This window comes from Bombina bombina, chromosome 1 (genome assembly GCF_027579735.1).
Source record: "Bombina bombina isolate aBomBom1 chromosome 1, aBomBom1.pri, whole genome shotgun sequence".
NCBI lineage: Eukaryota > Metazoa > Chordata > Amphibia > Anura > Bombinatoridae > Bombina > Bombina bombina.
In genome coordinates this window covers 307889010-307905840 of record NC_069499.1, presented here as the reverse complement: position 1 = coordinate 307905840, position 16831 = coordinate 307889010, and positions in this window count along the sequence as shown.

Here is a 16831-nt window from a genome sequence, read left to right as displayed (position 1 = left end):
TCTCCTTTAAAAATAAACATTTGTTTTACCATTTCCCCAAAATCCACTTAAGGGGGGGATGAAAAGGAGGGATTTATGAGGATACCTTTATCTCAAAAACCAAACATGTTACAGACGTGAAAATTAGTATTTAGATTCTCCTTTAGAAATAAAGAAACACGTTTTTTACCATTAACGAAAATTCACTTAAATAGGGTGAAAAGGGGGAGGTGATTTATGAGGATACCTATATCTCAAAAACCGAAGATGTTACAGACGTTAAATTGGTATTTAGATTCTCCTTTAATACTAAAGAAACATGTGTTTTGCGTTATGGCTGGCTGGCTACTAACTTGCAAGTTATTTCCACTGCTCACCTTTAATAGCGCTGCTAATACAGGTTTTCCAAAAACCAGCGTTTGTGGACAACATGGCAGTGTTGAGCTCCATACCGCACACAAATACCAGCGCTGCTTTGAGCTGGTTTGTCTCCATAGACATCAATGGGGAGAGCCGGCTAAAAAAAAGCCTTACACCTGCAATGATGGAGCATAAAGCTCCGTAATGCAGCCCCATTGATTCCTATGGGGAAAGAAAATTTATGTTTAAACCTAACACACTAACATAAACCCAGAGTCTAACCACCCCTAATCTGCCGCCCCCGACATCGCCGACACCTACATTACACTTATTAACCCCTAATCTGCCACCCCATGTTGCCGACACCTACATTACACTTACTAACCCCTAATCTGCCGCCCCCGACATCGCCGACACATACCTACGCTTAATAACCCCTAATCTGCCGCCCCGATGTCGCCGCCACCTACCTACACTTATTAACCCTTAATCTGCCACCCCCAACTTCGCAGCCGCCACTATACTAAAGTTATTAACCCCTAAACCTCTGGCCTCCCACATCATTAACACTAAATAAATATATTAACCCCTAAACCTAACCCTAAGTCTAACCCTCACCCTAACACCCCTAACTTTAATATAATTAAAATAAATCTAAATAAAAATTACTATTATTACCTAAATAATACCAATTTAAGACAAAATACTTACCTGTAAAATAAACCCTAAGCTAGATACAATATAACTAATAGTTACATTGTAGCTATCTTACGGCTAGATTTAGAGTTCTGCGGCCAAAGTGGTGCGTTAGCTACGCGTGCTTTTTTCCCCCCGCACCTTTCAAATACCGCTGGTATTTAGAGTTCACAGAAGGGCTGCGTTAGGCTCCAAAAAGGGAGCGTAGAGCATATTTACCGCCACTGCAACTCTAAATACCAGCGGTGCTTACGGACGCGGCCAGCTTCAAAAACGTGCTCTTGCACAATTCCCCCATAGGAAACAATGGGGCCGTTTGAGCTGGAAAAAAACCTAACACCTGCAAAAAAAGCAGCGTTCAGCTCCTAACGCAGCCCCATTGTTTCCTATGGGGAAACACTTCCTATGTCTGCACCTAACACTCTAACATGAACCCCGAGTCTAAACACCCCTAACCTTACACTTATTAACCCCTAATCTGCCGCCCCCGCTATCGCTGACCCCTGCATATTATTTTTAACCCCTAATCTGCCACTCCATACACCGCCGCCACCTACTTTATCCCTATGTACCCCTAATCTGCTGCCCCTAACACTGCCGACCCCTATATTATATTTATTAACCCCTAATCTGCCCCCCCAACGTCGCCGCCACCTACCTACAATTATTAACCGGACCTCACCGCTACTATAATAAAGTTATTAACCCCTAATCCGCCTCACTCCCGAATCAATAACCCTATATCACCGACACCTAACTTCAAGTATTAACCCCTAATCTGCCGACCGGACCTCGCCGCTACTATAATAAATGTATTAACCCCCTAAAGCTAAGTCTAACACTAACACTAACACCCCACTAACACCCCCCTAAGTTAAATATATTTTTTATCTAACTAAATAAATTAACTCTTATTAAATAAATTATTCCTATTTAAAGCTAAATACTTACCTGTAAAATAAACTCTAATATAGCTACAATATAAATTATAATTATATTGTAGCTATTTTAGGATTAATATTTATTTTACAGGCAACTTTGTATTTATTTTAACCAGGTACAATAGCTATTAAATAGTTAATAACTATTTAATAGCTACCTAGTTAAAATAATTACAAAATTACCTGGAAAATAAATCCTAACCTAAGTTACAATTAAACCTCACACTACACTATCAATAAATTAATTAAATAAAATACCTACAATTATCTACAATTAAACCTAACACTACACTATCAATAAATACATTAAATACAAATACCTACAAATAAATACACTAACTAAAGTACAAAAAATAAAAAAGAACTAAGTTACAAAAAATAAAAAAATATTTACAAACATTAGAAAAATATTACAATTTTAAGCTAATTACACCTACTCTAAGCCCCCTAATAAAATAACAAAGCCCCCCAAAATAAAAAAAACTTAGCCTACACTAAACTGCCAATGGCCCTTAAAAGGGTCTTTTGCGGGGTATTGCCCCAAAGAAATCAACTCTTTTACATGTGAAAACATTCAATACTGATAGTTTCAAAATCCAAATTTTTATTAAATAAAATGGCAACTCCATATTTCCGGCTTACACAAGAGGTAGCAATAACCTGTCCTACCCAACGTGATCTTAATTTGGGGAGTTCAGCCTCTTTAAGGTGGGTTTCTTGCAAAAATCCAATGTCCGGAATATGTTTACCCAATTGGGATATAATTTGTTTACGTTTAATAGGGGATGTTATTCCACCGACATTCCACGATAAAATTTTAAGTGACAATATCATAATATCTTATGTAAATATTGTACAAGAATAAAAAAAGGAGAAAAAGAGGGGGAAAAGGAGACGGGAGGCAGGAAAGAAAAAGAGAGAAAAAAAAAAAACAACAAACAGACATAACACACCAAACTAAAATTAAAACAAACTGGGTAGAACATCTGTCTAACCATTAACACTGAGTATTCAGATAAGACCTAGAAATAGTCTAGACTAGGATTTAAGAGGAAAGCACATATTACTTAACTTTGAGGTTTATCTTTTATAAGGAATTCTCTAGGTTCTTTGCTGTTATTAAATGTATCCATTCTGCCATTGTTTTCCACAATTATTTTTGCTGGATATACCATCCTTACTTTGTAATCTTTATCTATCAGTTGGGGGATAAAAGGAGACATCTCTTTTCTTTTTATCTGTGTTTCATTGGAAAAATCTTGGAATAGGAGGATTTTATGGTTATCTATCATTAATAGTAGGTTTTTACGATAGTATTTAAAATACTCTAATTTGTCTTGGAAATTTAAGACCGTGAATATAAGCATCCTGATTAGATCTACAGTATTTACTCCTACTCTGTGCGCTCTTTCTATAGGGATGGGTAATTTTTCTTTTGGGAAGCCTAATATCTGAGGAAGTAGAAATGAGGTGAAATGTATTAAATCTTCATAGGCCAATGTCTCAGGTAGACCGACTAGGCGGATATTATTGCGCCTAGCGCGGTCTTCGATATCTTCAATTTTAGCTGTAAGAGTGAGTAATATATTGTCATGTTTGTTGACTGTTTCTTCTTGATTATTTAACTGATCTTCTATATTTGAAATCCTCTCCTCTGCTTCTGTTAACCTAGATGCAAACTGTTTTAAATCAGAAGCTATTGGTGCAATTTCATTTGTAATACCACCAAGTTCTTTTTTGATGGAGTCTAATTGAGGAGAAAAAAAATCTGACAGTTGCATCATTAATGCTGGATATTCCAGGGGAGTAGTAGATTGGGTTTCAGTAATACTTTCAGTACTATTATCTAGTATTTTGGATTTTTTTATCACTTGCTTTAGGCGGCATGGTCGGTGATCTTTGAGTGAGTGAAAAATCTTTCCATATAGAAAAGAATGTGTGGGTAAATATATATGTGTATATATATATATATATATATATATATATATATATATATATGTTAGCAAACAAATATCTAATATCAAGAGATATGACGTGTGAGGAAGGGAGGAAAAAAAAAATAAAAAAAAATGAATATGTGTGTTGGAGCCTTACAAAAGTGAAGTGACTAGGCTCCTAGTGGTGTGGTTGTGAAAACAATTGTAATGGACCGTATACTGGGAAAATACAAAAGGAGAAACCCAAAACACCAATTATCATCAGTACATGTCAACAAAAACCTTGGTAGTATACAACTTGATTTTTCTTGATTTTTCCTATTAATTTAGATATATAACCATAGCAGAGAAAATAGCTCTTACAATTCTTGTATATATAGAAAAAAACCCAAAAAAACCCATAGTAATTAGATAACATCTCTTAACATCATCAGACAAAATATAACAGGTTTTAGTAACAGGATAGCGTCTCTGGATTACATAATTTGATATGGGGCCTTTGCAAAAATAGCCTCTTCTTATAGTTACCAACTTTGTAATAAGGCCCTTAGAAGCTGGTTAGTGTCCCTTTTATGAAAACAATTTTAACCACAAGATCAGAGAAAACTAGATCACCATCGGTTTGCTTGAAGATTATAAATTTAGTAGAGACGACCCCTTGGCGTGGTGTGGTATAAGATTTTTCATATACCCGCAAAATTTATATAGAAGTCCTAAGTTAACTTATTTGAGTCACTATATATTGACAAAATCTATTGACAGAATATATAATAGCATATCTTTAAGTCAACTGATTTTATAAAAAGGGCTCCTATAAGTCATGTAATATTTCAAGCATCCACAGAAATTAAGCAGAGAACTTTTGATATTTTGATAGAGACACAATATATTGGCAAATGTGGAATGATATGCTTTTATCGGCAAGGCACTCAGGTTTAATATCACTGTTTCTTGCTAGTAGAATAATAGCTCTTGGTGACAGTTAGCTTTAAACAGATGCTGAAAAGGCTGAATAGCATTCCCCTACATCAACATACTTTCACGTGTCTTTTGCTGCATTGCAAAACAAACAAAACCATAAACAATTACTGCCAGGTTTAACTTTCTGATGTTACCCAGTATATTCAGGTCTTTTCATGGTTAACTGTAAATTGCCTATGGTTGGCTTCACATAGGGGATACTATAGTCATATGCTTGATTTTATAAACCGACATACAAGTTAACTAGGCAGGTTAACAGGCAAGTTAACTAGAATCCTGATAACTCTGGTGTTGAGCCACGCTTGCTTTAGTCAGCGTTCAATCAGCGTTTTTAGCTGCACAGGACCGTCTCTCTCACATACCTGTATCAAATCACAGGAGTTGAACTCACCATCACCTTAGACACTTCACTAAATCTGCCACCGGGATCCTAGATAGCACAGCTGGTTTTTCGCTTTGGTTCGGTTCAGCCAGGGAACCTGTCTCAAACCCTCTCGGTCCGGCTAGCAAGTTGTCATGTGGCGTTGATCAACAAGTTGTCAATGTGGCGTCCAGCACCTGTATCCTAGATAACGCAGCTGGTTTTTTTGGTTCGGTTCAGCCAGGGAACCTGTCACTAACCCTCTCGGTCCGGTCAAAGATTGTCTGAGCGGCGTGTGCCAATACGCCAGTCAGCTGGGTGCCAAAAACTTCTTCTGGGAGCTCCGGTCACACTGTTAGCTCCAACAGTAAAATGTGAGCCATTGGGCTACAGAATTTGGGGCATGCTGGAACTCCAGAGCCTGGTACACAGAGCTCTCACGCTCTCGCTCACTCCTTCAGGCTCCACCCCCAAATGGAAGTGCACCTGTCAAACTTCTCGTGGGATTTAAATACCCTTAGGTACATCATGATTGGCTGAATTCTTGGCTTGTCATATTATTGGTAAAGGGATTTGATAAGACAGCTGTCAATCACCATAATGCAATACGATTGGATGAAGTGACAATATCTTATATCATAATGTTAATTATGTTTAATCAAAATTAAAATATATCTGCGTGGGCCAGCATTAAGTAATAATGTGCCTAATGGCTGAATGAATTGTATACAAAGTGTTACTCCGGTTGTAACAACAACCGCACGATATTGGTCTAAGGTTGATCCTTATTGGTGGAAATACCTTTAATTCATTATAACCATTGGAGCATATAGCTGTCAATCATCTCAGTCCTTTTGTAATTGGCTTAAATAATCTTAATTTTCCTAATTATGTTTATATATGCGCGCTTCAGCTAAAATAAAATGAACTTTATCTGATATATGTAGGAGGATTGTAAATGTATATTTATCACTCTTGGAAAAGAATATTGGGTGTATATCTCTTACATATCAGTGTGAGTAACATTAATCCTCATTGGTTAGAGTTGCTGTCAATCATCCTGACTACCAATGGGAGCGATCGCTAGGCTCAGGAATGACCAATCTAATTTGCGCTAGGAATAGCTGAGTATGTCACTGTAATGCCTGATGAAGAAGGAGCAAAAGATCACAACTGCAGACTTGAGAAAATATGTATTTGTATCACTTTCTTAAACAGGCTATTAAATAGCATAGACTGTATGCCTGAAAGTGAAAGGAAATTAATATTTGTAAATAAAGTAATGGATAAATTCAATAGCTGTCTCTGTTATCAAATTTGGTAAATAACAGGAAGCAGAACAAAACTTAGGCTTCAGATGTACTGTATTGTTCAGTACATAAAGTAAAGGAAGTCCCAAATGTGAGAGATAAGTACTGGATGCATAAGAAACTTTAGTATATTTATAATGTGTGGGAGGAGTCAATGTGCTGAGTGACAGCAGCACAAGCAGAGAGATCTGACTAAAGTATCAGACGCTGAGAAACAAATAAATCTTGTGCTTGCAGGTAAGGAGTGAGAGGAAAACGGTCCCAACTTACTATAGATCATTGAAATCAGTTCAGCAATGTACCAAGTTAGAATGTTACGCCAATCTTGTTTGTTCAGTTACAGTGAGACTGCCATTTAGTGAGAGAAGCTTGGATGTGTGTAGCACAGATTGATATAAAGCAACAAGCAGCAGATAATTTGTAGCTGGTTTCTTAGGCCTAGATTTAGAGTTCGGCGGTAGCCGTCAAAACCAGCGTTAGAGGCTCCTAACGCTGGTTTTGGGCGCCCGCTGGTATTTGGAGTCAGTGATTAAAGGGTCTAACGCTCACTTTTCAGCCGCGACTTTTCCATACCGCAGATCCCCCTACGCCATTTGCGTAGCCTATCTTTTCAATGGGATCTTTCTAACGCTGGTATTTAGAGTCGTTTCTGCAGTGAGCGTTAGAGCTCTAACGACAAGATTCCAGCCGCCTGAAAATAGCAGGAGTTAAGAGCTTTCTGGCTAACGCCGGTTTATAAAGCTCTTAACTACTGTACCCTAAAGTACACTAACACCCATAAACTACCTATGTACCCCTAAACCGAGGTCCCCCCACACCGCCGCCACTCGATTAAAATTTTTAACCCCTAATCTGCCGACCGCCACCTACGTTATACTTATGTACCCCTAATCTGCTGCCCCTAACACCGCCGACCCCTGTATTATATCTATTAACCCCTAACTTGCCCCCCACAACGTCGCCGCAAGCTACTTAAAATAATTAACCCCTAATCTTCCGACCGCAAATCGCCGCCACCTACGTTATCCCTATGTACCCCTAATCTGCTACCCCTAACATCGCCGACCCCTATGTTATATTTATTAACCCCTAATCTGCCCCCCACAACGTCGCCGACACCTACCTACACTTATTAACCCCTAATCTGCCGAGCGGACCTGAGCGCTACTATAATAAAGTTATTAAGCCCTAATCCGCCTCACTAACCCTATCATAAATAGTATTAACCCCTAATCTGCCCTCCCTAACATCGCCGACACCTACCTTCAATTATTAACCCCTAATCTGCCGACCGGAGCTCACCGCTATTCTAATAAATGTATTAACCCCTAAAGCTAAGTCTAACCCTAACACTAACACCCCCCTAAGTTAAATATAATTTTTATCTAACGAAATAAATTAACTCTTATTAAATAAATAATTCCTATTTAAAGCTAAATACTTACCTGTAAAATAAATCCTAATATAGCTACAATATAAATTATAATTATATTATACCTATTTTAGGATTAATATTTATTTTACAGGCAACTTTGTAATTATTTTAACCAGGTACAATAGCTATTAAATAGTTAAGAACTATTTAATAGTTACCTAGTTAAAATAATTACAAATTTACCTGTAAAATAAATCCTAACCTAAGATATAATTAAACCTAACACTACCCTATCAATAAAATAATTAAATAAACTACCTACAATTACCTACAATTAACCTAACACTACACTATCAATAAATTAATTAAACACAATTGCTACAAATAAATAACATTAAATAAACTATCTAAAGTACAAAAAATAAAAAAGAACTAAGTTACAGAAAATAATAAAATATTTACAAACATAAGAAAAATATTACAACAATTTTAAACTAATTACACCTACTCTAAGCCCCCTAATAAAATAACAAAGCCCCCCAAAATAAAAAATTCCCTACCCTATTCTAAAATACAAATATTACAAGCTCTTTTACCTTACCAGCCCTGAACAGGGCCCTTTGCGGGGCATGCCCCAAGAATTTCAGCTCTTTTGCCTGTAAAAAAAAACATACAATACCCCCCCCCAACATTACAACCCACCACCCACATACCCCTAATCTAACCCAAACCCCCCTTAAATTAACCTAACACTACCCCCCTGATGATCTTCCTACCTTGTCTTCACCATGCCAGGTTCACCGATCCGTCCTGGCTCCAAGATCTTCATCCAACCCAAGTGGGGGCTAGACATCCACTGAAGAAGTCCAGAAGAGGGTCCAAAGTCTTCCTCCTATCCGGCAAGAAGAGGACATCCGGACCGGCAAACATCTTCTCCAAGCGGCATCTTCTATCTTCTTCCATCCGATGACGACCGGCTCCATCTTGAAGACCTCCAGCGCGGATCCATCCTCTTCTTCCGACGACTAGACGACGAATGACGGTTCCTTTAAGGGACGTCATCCAAGATGGCGTCCCTCGAATTCCGATTGGCTGATAGGATTCTATCAGCCAATCGGAATTAAGGTAGGAATTTTCTGATTGGCTGATGGAATCAGCCAATCAGAATATAGTTCAATCCGATTGGCTGATCCAATCAGCCAATCAGATTGAGCTCGCATTCTATTGGCTGATCGGAACAGCCAATAGAATGCGAGCTCAATCTGATTGGCTGATTGGATCAGCCAATCGGATTGAACTATATTCTGATTGGCTGATTCCATCAGCCAATCAGAAAATTCCTACCTTAATTCCGATTGGCTGATAGAATCCTATCAGCCAATCGGAATTCGAGGGACGCCATCTTGGATGACGTCCCTTAAAGGAACCGTCATTCGTCGTCTAGTCGTCGGAAGAAGAGGATGGATCCGCGCTGGAGGTCTTCAAGATGGAGCCGGTCGTCATCGGATGGAAGAAGATAGAAGATGCCGCTTGGAGAAGATGTTTGCCGGTCCGGATGTCCTCTTCTTGCCGGATAGGAGGAAGACTTTGGACCCTCTTCTGGACTTCTTCAGTGGATGTCTAGCCCCCACTTGGGTTGGATGAAGATCTTGGAGCCAGGACGGATCGGTGAACCTGGCATGGTGAAGACAAGGTAGGAAGATCATCAGGGGGGTAGTGTTAGGTTAATTTAAGGGGGGTTTGGGTTAGATTAGGGGTATGTGGGTGGTGGGTTGTAATGTTGGGGGGGGGGGTATTGTATGTTTTTTTTTACAGGCAAAAGAGCTGAAATTCTTGGGGCATGCCCCGCAAAGGGCCCTGTTCAGGGCTGGTAAGGTAAAAGAGCTTGTAATATTTGTATTTTAGAATAGGGTAGGGAATTTTTTATTTTGGGGGGCTTTGTTATTTTATTAGGGGGCTTAGAGTAGGTGTAATTAGTTTAAAATTGTTGTAATATTTTTCTTATGTTTGTAAATATTTTATTATTTTCTGTAACTTAGTTCTTTTTTATTTTTTGTACTTTAGATAGTTTATTTAATGTTATTTATTTGTAGCAATTGTGTTTAATTAATTTATTGATAGTGTAGTGTTAGGTTAATTGTAGGTAATTGTAGGTAGTTTATTTAATTATTTTATTGATAGGGTAGTGTTAGGTTTAATTATATCTTAGGTTAGGATTTATTTTACAGGTAAATTTGTAATTATTTTAACTAGGTAACTATTAAATAGTTCTTAACTATTTAATAGCTATTGTACCTGGTTAAAATAATTACAAAGTTGCCTGTAAAATAAATATTAATCCTAAAATAGCTATAATATAATTATAATTTATATTGTAGCTATATTAGGATTTATTTTACAGGTAAGTATTTAGCTTTAAATAGGAATTATTTATTTAATAAGAGTTAATTTATTTCGTTAGATAAAAATTATATTTAACTTAGGGGGGTGTTAGTGTTAGGGTTAGACTTAGCTTTAGGGGTTAATACATTTATTAGAATAGCGGTGAGCTCCGGTCGGCAGATTAGGGGTTAATAATTGAAGGTAGGTGTCGGCGATGTTAGGGAGGGCAGATTAGGGGTTAATACTATTTATGATAGGGTTAGTGAGGCGGATTAGGGCTTAATAACTTTATTATAGTAGCGCTCAGGTCCGCTCGGCAGATTAGGGGTTAATAAGTGTAGGCAGGTGTCGGCGACGTTGTGGGGGGCAGATTAGGGGTTAATAAATATAACATAGGGGTCGGCGATGTTAGGGGTAGCAGATTAGGGGTACATAGGGATAACGTAGGTGGCGGCGGTTTACGGAGCGGCAGATTAGGGGTTAAAAGTGTAATGCAGGGGACAGCGATAGCGGGGGCGGCAGATTAGGGGTTAATAAGTGTAAGGTTAGGGGTGTTTAGACTCGGGGTACATGTTAGGGTGTTAGGTGCAGACTTAGGAAGTGTTTCCCCATAGGAAACAATGGGGCTGCGTTAGGAGCTGAACGCTGCTTTTTTGCAGGTGTTAGGTTTTTTTTCAGCTCAAACAGCCCCATTGTTTCCTATGGGAGAATCGTGCACGAGCACGTTTTTGATGCCGGCCGCGTCCGTAAGCAACTCTGGTATCGAGAGTTGCATTTGCGGTAAAAATGCTCTACGCTCCTTTTTTGGAGCCTAACGCAGCATTTGTTTGAACTCTCGATACCAGAGTTAAATTTATGGTGCGGCCAGAAAAAAACCCGCGGAGCGTTAACAGCCCTTTTACCGCCGAACTCTAAATCTAGGCCTTAGAGAGGTAACATTGTAGAAACTTGCAGTAGGAAAAACTGGTTCTATTTTGAATGAACAAATTGTAATCCAAAAGATCTTGGTATTTAGGCAAGTAGCTGCATTGAGCACAGGAGAGCTGTAAACTGCTACAAGGAAAATAACTAAGCACCTGTTTGCACACAGGTGAACACCTAAATAGACTAAGTCAGCTGACTTGTGAAAACATGGAACAAGTGGAAAATGCGAAGTAGATTCCTTACATATGCCCCCCCTCAAGGAAGCCGATCCTCGGCTTGATGCCTGGGTCTCGTAGGGTAACGTCTGTGGAATCGGGAGAGGAGGCAAGGTGCATTAATCAGGTTATGTGGCTCCCAAGTATCCTCATCAGGAGAGTAACCCTTCCACCTTACGAGGTATTGCAATTCCCCATTGCAAATTCTGGAGTCAAGGAGGTCTTGGACTTCAAAGACATCAGAATCCAAGGGTAGAGCTGGAGGAGGGAGAACGATGGAAGTAGAGCCAGTGTTAGTAGCTGGTTTAAGAAGCGAGACATGGAAGGTTGGGTGGATAGGTATTGAAGGAGGTAGGTCCAGAGTGACTGCGTTAACATTGATAACACGAGTAATTGTGAAAGGGCCAATGTACAAACCGGAAAGCTTCTTTGAGGGAACTGGAATTTTTATATTTTTAGTGGAAAGCCACACTCTATCTCCGACTGCATATGCTGGAGCAGGTCTCCTACGTAAGTCATAATACTTCTTTTGAGAGGATTGTGCATTTTGAATGTTTTTCCTTAGAATATGGAAATTCTCCACAATAGTTCTTAGAAGGTCATCCACTCCAGGTGAATTCACAGGAGTGTCGTCAAGAATCCTAAAGTTTGGATGATATGCATAATTAGCATAAAAGGGAGAGAGATTAGTTGTACTATTGGTAGAGTTGTTGTATTAAAATTCTGCTAAATATAGATATTCAGCCCATTTTTCTTGATGATAGGAGCAGTAACAACGGAGGTACTGTTCGAGCCATTGATTTAGTCTTTCGGTTTGCCCGTTGGTTTGCGGGTGAAATGCTATACTCAGCCGATGATCAATTTGTAAGTGTTCTGATATGGATTTCCAAAATTTTTAGGTGAATTGAGTACCTCTATCAGAGGTTAGGATACTGGGGAGTCCATGGAGACGAACAACAGTATTAAGAAACAGAAGTGCAGTTTCAGAAGCAGTAGGTATTTTATGGAATGGAATAAAGCGAGCCATTTTAGTGAGAATATCAGTGACTACTAAAATGATATTGAAACCAGAACTAGTAGGAAGTTCAACAATAAAGTCCATTCCAATGTGAAACCAAGGACGTTCAGGTATGTCAATCGGTAGAAGTTGTCCATAGGGTTTATTTCTGTCCTTTTTAGATGTAATACAGACTGTGCAGTTTTGGATATAATCTTTCACAGTGGTATACATATCTGGCCACCAATAACTTCTAGAAAGGAGATCCTTCGTTTTATTTATACCAGGGTGACCAAGTAGTGGGGGGTCGTGGTGTTGCTTAATCAGATCATTTCTGAGCATATTTGGAACATATATTTTATCTCCATGGAAGTATAAATTGTTTTGCAGAGTGAGCTGTCCATATGGGATAGTATTGTCAGAGCGAAGAGCTGTTTGTATTCGTTTGTTAAAGGTTGGTAGGAGACCGAGGAATTTGTCAGCAGGAATAATGCTCGTAGGTTCAGAAGGAATAGATGGTCTTGGATCTCGTCTGGAGAGGGCATCAGCCTTACCGTTCTTGGCAGCAGGTCTATATATAATTTGATAATTGAACCTACTAAAATATAAGCTCCAACGAACTTGTCTGCTAGAGAGGGTTTTATTTTTTTGCAGAAACTCTAGATTGCGGTGGTCAGTATAGATGATGACTGGGGATTCCGTACCCTCCAAAAGATGTCTCCAGTTCTCGAATGCCGAAACGCAGTGAGCCACTCGTCACCTTCTCTAATCCGGACAAGATTATACACCCATTTGAGATCCAATTTGGTGAATATAGTTGCATGTTGAAGCCTTTCAATAAGTTCAGGGATAAGTGGCAAGGGGTACCTATTTTTCACTGTGATTTTATTTAATTCTCTGAAGTCAATGATAGGGCGTAGAGAGTTGTCCTTGTTTTTTAACGAAGAAGAATCCTGAAGCAGCTGGTGAGACAGATGGGCGTATAAAGCCTTTTTTAGATTTTCATCCAGGTATTTCTTCAAATGGTCCAGCTCTGGTTGGCAGAGTAGATAAAGATGACCAAAAGGTGGAGTGGTGCCAGGCTTAAGTTCGATGGGACAGTCATGGGACCGATGTGGAGGTAGGCAGTCTGCTTCCTTTTTACTGAACACTTCTGTGAACTTCTGATAGGCAAGGGGTATTTGCGTAGTTTCTGACAATTGTAGTAGGGGAATGTCCCGGAAACAGGTTTGTTTACAGAAGGGAGAAGAGAAATGCAACTTCAAAGTATTCCACAAAATGACAGGTTCGTGTAAGCGCAGCCACTGTAACCCTAAAACAATAGGGAAGAGAGGAGAAGAGATAACATCAAATGTGATGTATTCCTGGTGAGATTCATGAGTGGTGTGAAAAAATAGTAGTGAGAGACAGCACCTTTCCAATCTGGGGCACAGGAAAGGGTTAGCCAAACCCCAATGTCAATCTCAAAAAGGTAATTTTCCAGCCTCCAATAAATTTTTAAAAAGACCTTTATTAGTTTCTTACAGGGTCCATTATAACATTGTTATAATGGACCCTGTAAGAAACTAATAAAGGTCTTTTTAAAAATTTATTGGAGGCTGGAAAATTACCTTTTTGAGATTCATGAGTGGTGACCAGAATAGGAATCGTGTGATGAGAGATAGGACCTGAGGAAATTTCAGTGCCTTCTACCACCCGAATGGAAACAGGAGACATTTTTTTAATCAGAGGTATTTTATTCTTAGTTACAAGGGAAACATCCATATAGTTTGCTTGAGCTCCAGTGTCAATTATGGCCTCTTCCTTGATGGTCTTGGAGTCCCACTGTAATGAGAGAGGTAAAAGGCAATGAACAGGTTGGTCATGCACAATCATAGAACTCAAATTGTAATATGGCTTACTGTTCTTATTCTTGTATAGTGTTGAGCAATCTTTGATAGAGTGGGAAGGAGAACCACAATACATGCATAAACCTCTGGATTTGCGCCTGAATCTTTCTTCGGAAGAAAGCGGTCCACGCATGAAACCAATTTCCATTGCCTCAGGGTTGGTAGATCTTGTAGGCTGGGAGACTGGCTGAGGGTTAGTAAGACTCGACCTTTTAGGTGTGGATCCCCCAAATTGCCTTTCTGATCTTCTTTCTCTCAACCTGCGGTCTATTTGCATGGAGAGTCGGATTACGGCTTCCAGGGAATCTGGAAGTTCAGTTCGAGCCAGCTCATCCTTTACAATATCAGACAGGCCCAGACGAAACTGGTTCCTTAACGCAATGGTGTTCCATTGGCTATATATAGCATATTGCTTAAACTCTGTAATATATGATTCAACAGGCCGATTGCCTTGTTTCAATTTTCTGAGTTTACCTTCCGCTGTAAGCTGTAGATTGGAGTCAGAATATAATTAATCCATTACAGCAAGAAATGACTGTAAAGAAGACAATAATGGGCTATTGGATTCGAATAGGGTATCAGCCCAAATGCGGGGTTCGCCGCGTAAATAAGTGATCATGGTAAGTACCTTCACTCTATCATTTGGATATGTGTGAGGCCTTAAATTGAAAGTTAGAAGGCAAGCATTCCTATACTGGCGGGATAGAGATCTATCGCCATTGAAGATATCCGGTGGAGAGATATGAGGTTCAACAGTTGATTCAGTTCCTTGTTGTTTAGCTGAAGCAATGTCCTTGATAACTTTTCTTAAAGTTTCATTTTCAACCCTCAACTCCCTCAAACCATTAGTGAGTTCGTCTACCCTTTGGGAAAGGTTATAGACTAAATTAGGAAGGTCTGCTGGATCCATATGAGAGGCTTAGTTATTATGTAATGCCTGATGAAGAAGGAGCAAAAGATCACAACTGCAGACTTGAGAAAATATGTATTTGTATCACTTTCTTAAACAGGCTATTAAATAGCATAGACTGTATGCCTGAAAGTGAAAGGAAATTAATATTTGTAAATAAAGTAATGGATAAATTCAATAGCTGTCTCTGTTATCAAATTTGGTAAATAACAGGAAGCAGAACAAAACTTAGGCTTCAGATGTACTGTATTGTTCAGTACATAAAGTAAAGGAAGTCCCAAATGTGAAAGATAAGTACTGGATGCATAAGAAACTTTAGTATATTTATAATGTGTGGGAGGAGTCAATGTGCTGAGTGACAGCGGCACAAGCAGAGAGATCTGACTAAAGTATCAGACGCTGAGAAACAAACAAATCTTGTGCTTGCAGGTAAGGAGTGAGAGGAAAACAGTCCCAACTTACTATAGATCGTTGAAATCAGTTCAGCAATGTACCAAGTTAGAATGTTACGCCAATCTTGTTTGTTCAGTTACAGTGAGACTGCCATTTAGTGAGAGAGGCTTGGATGTGTGTAGCACAGATTGATATAAAGCAACAAGCAGCAAATAATTTGTAGCTGGTTTCTTAGAGAGGTAACATTGTAGAAACTTGCAGTAGGATAAACTGGTTCTATTTTGAATGAACAAATTGTAATCCAAAAGAGCTTGGTATTTAGGCGAGTAGCTGCATTGAGCACAGGAGAGCTGTAAACTGCTACAAGGAAAATAGCTAAGCACCTGTTTGCACACAGGTGAACACCTAAATAGACTAAGTCAGCTGACTTGTGAAAACATGGAACAAGTGGAAAATGCGAAGTAGATTCCTTACAGTCACATACACCTAGATTACGAGTTTTGCGTTAGAGGCTGTGTGGTGCTAACGAGCAGTTTATGCTCACCGCTCACTTACAGACAGCGCTGGTATTACGGGTTTTTCCAAACCCGGCGTTAACCGCAAAAAAGTAATCGTAGAGCAAAATTTTGCTCCACATCTCACCTCAATACCAGCGCTGCTTACGTTAGCGGTGAGCTGGCTGAACGTGCTCGTGCACAATTTCCCCATAGGAATCAATGGGGGAGAGCCGACTGAAAAAAACCTAACACCTGCAAAAAATCAGCGTAAAGCTCCTAACGCAGCCCCATTGATTCCTATGGGGAAATAAAAGTTATGTCTACACCTAACATCCTAACATGAACCCCGAGTCTAAACACCTCTAATCTTATACTTATTAACCCCTAATCTGCCGCCCCCCGACATCGCCAACACCTGAATTATATTATTAACCCCTAATCTGCCGCTCCGGACACCGCCGCCACCTACATTATACTTATGAACCCCTAATCTGCTGCCCCCAACATCGCCGACACCTACATTATATTTATTTACCCCTAATCTGCTGCCCCCAATGTCGCAGCAACCTACCTACATTTATTAACCCCTAATCTGCCGCCCCAAATGTCGCTGCCACTATATTAAAGTTATTAACCCCTAAACCTAAGTCTAACCCTAACACCCGCTAACTGAAATATAATTTA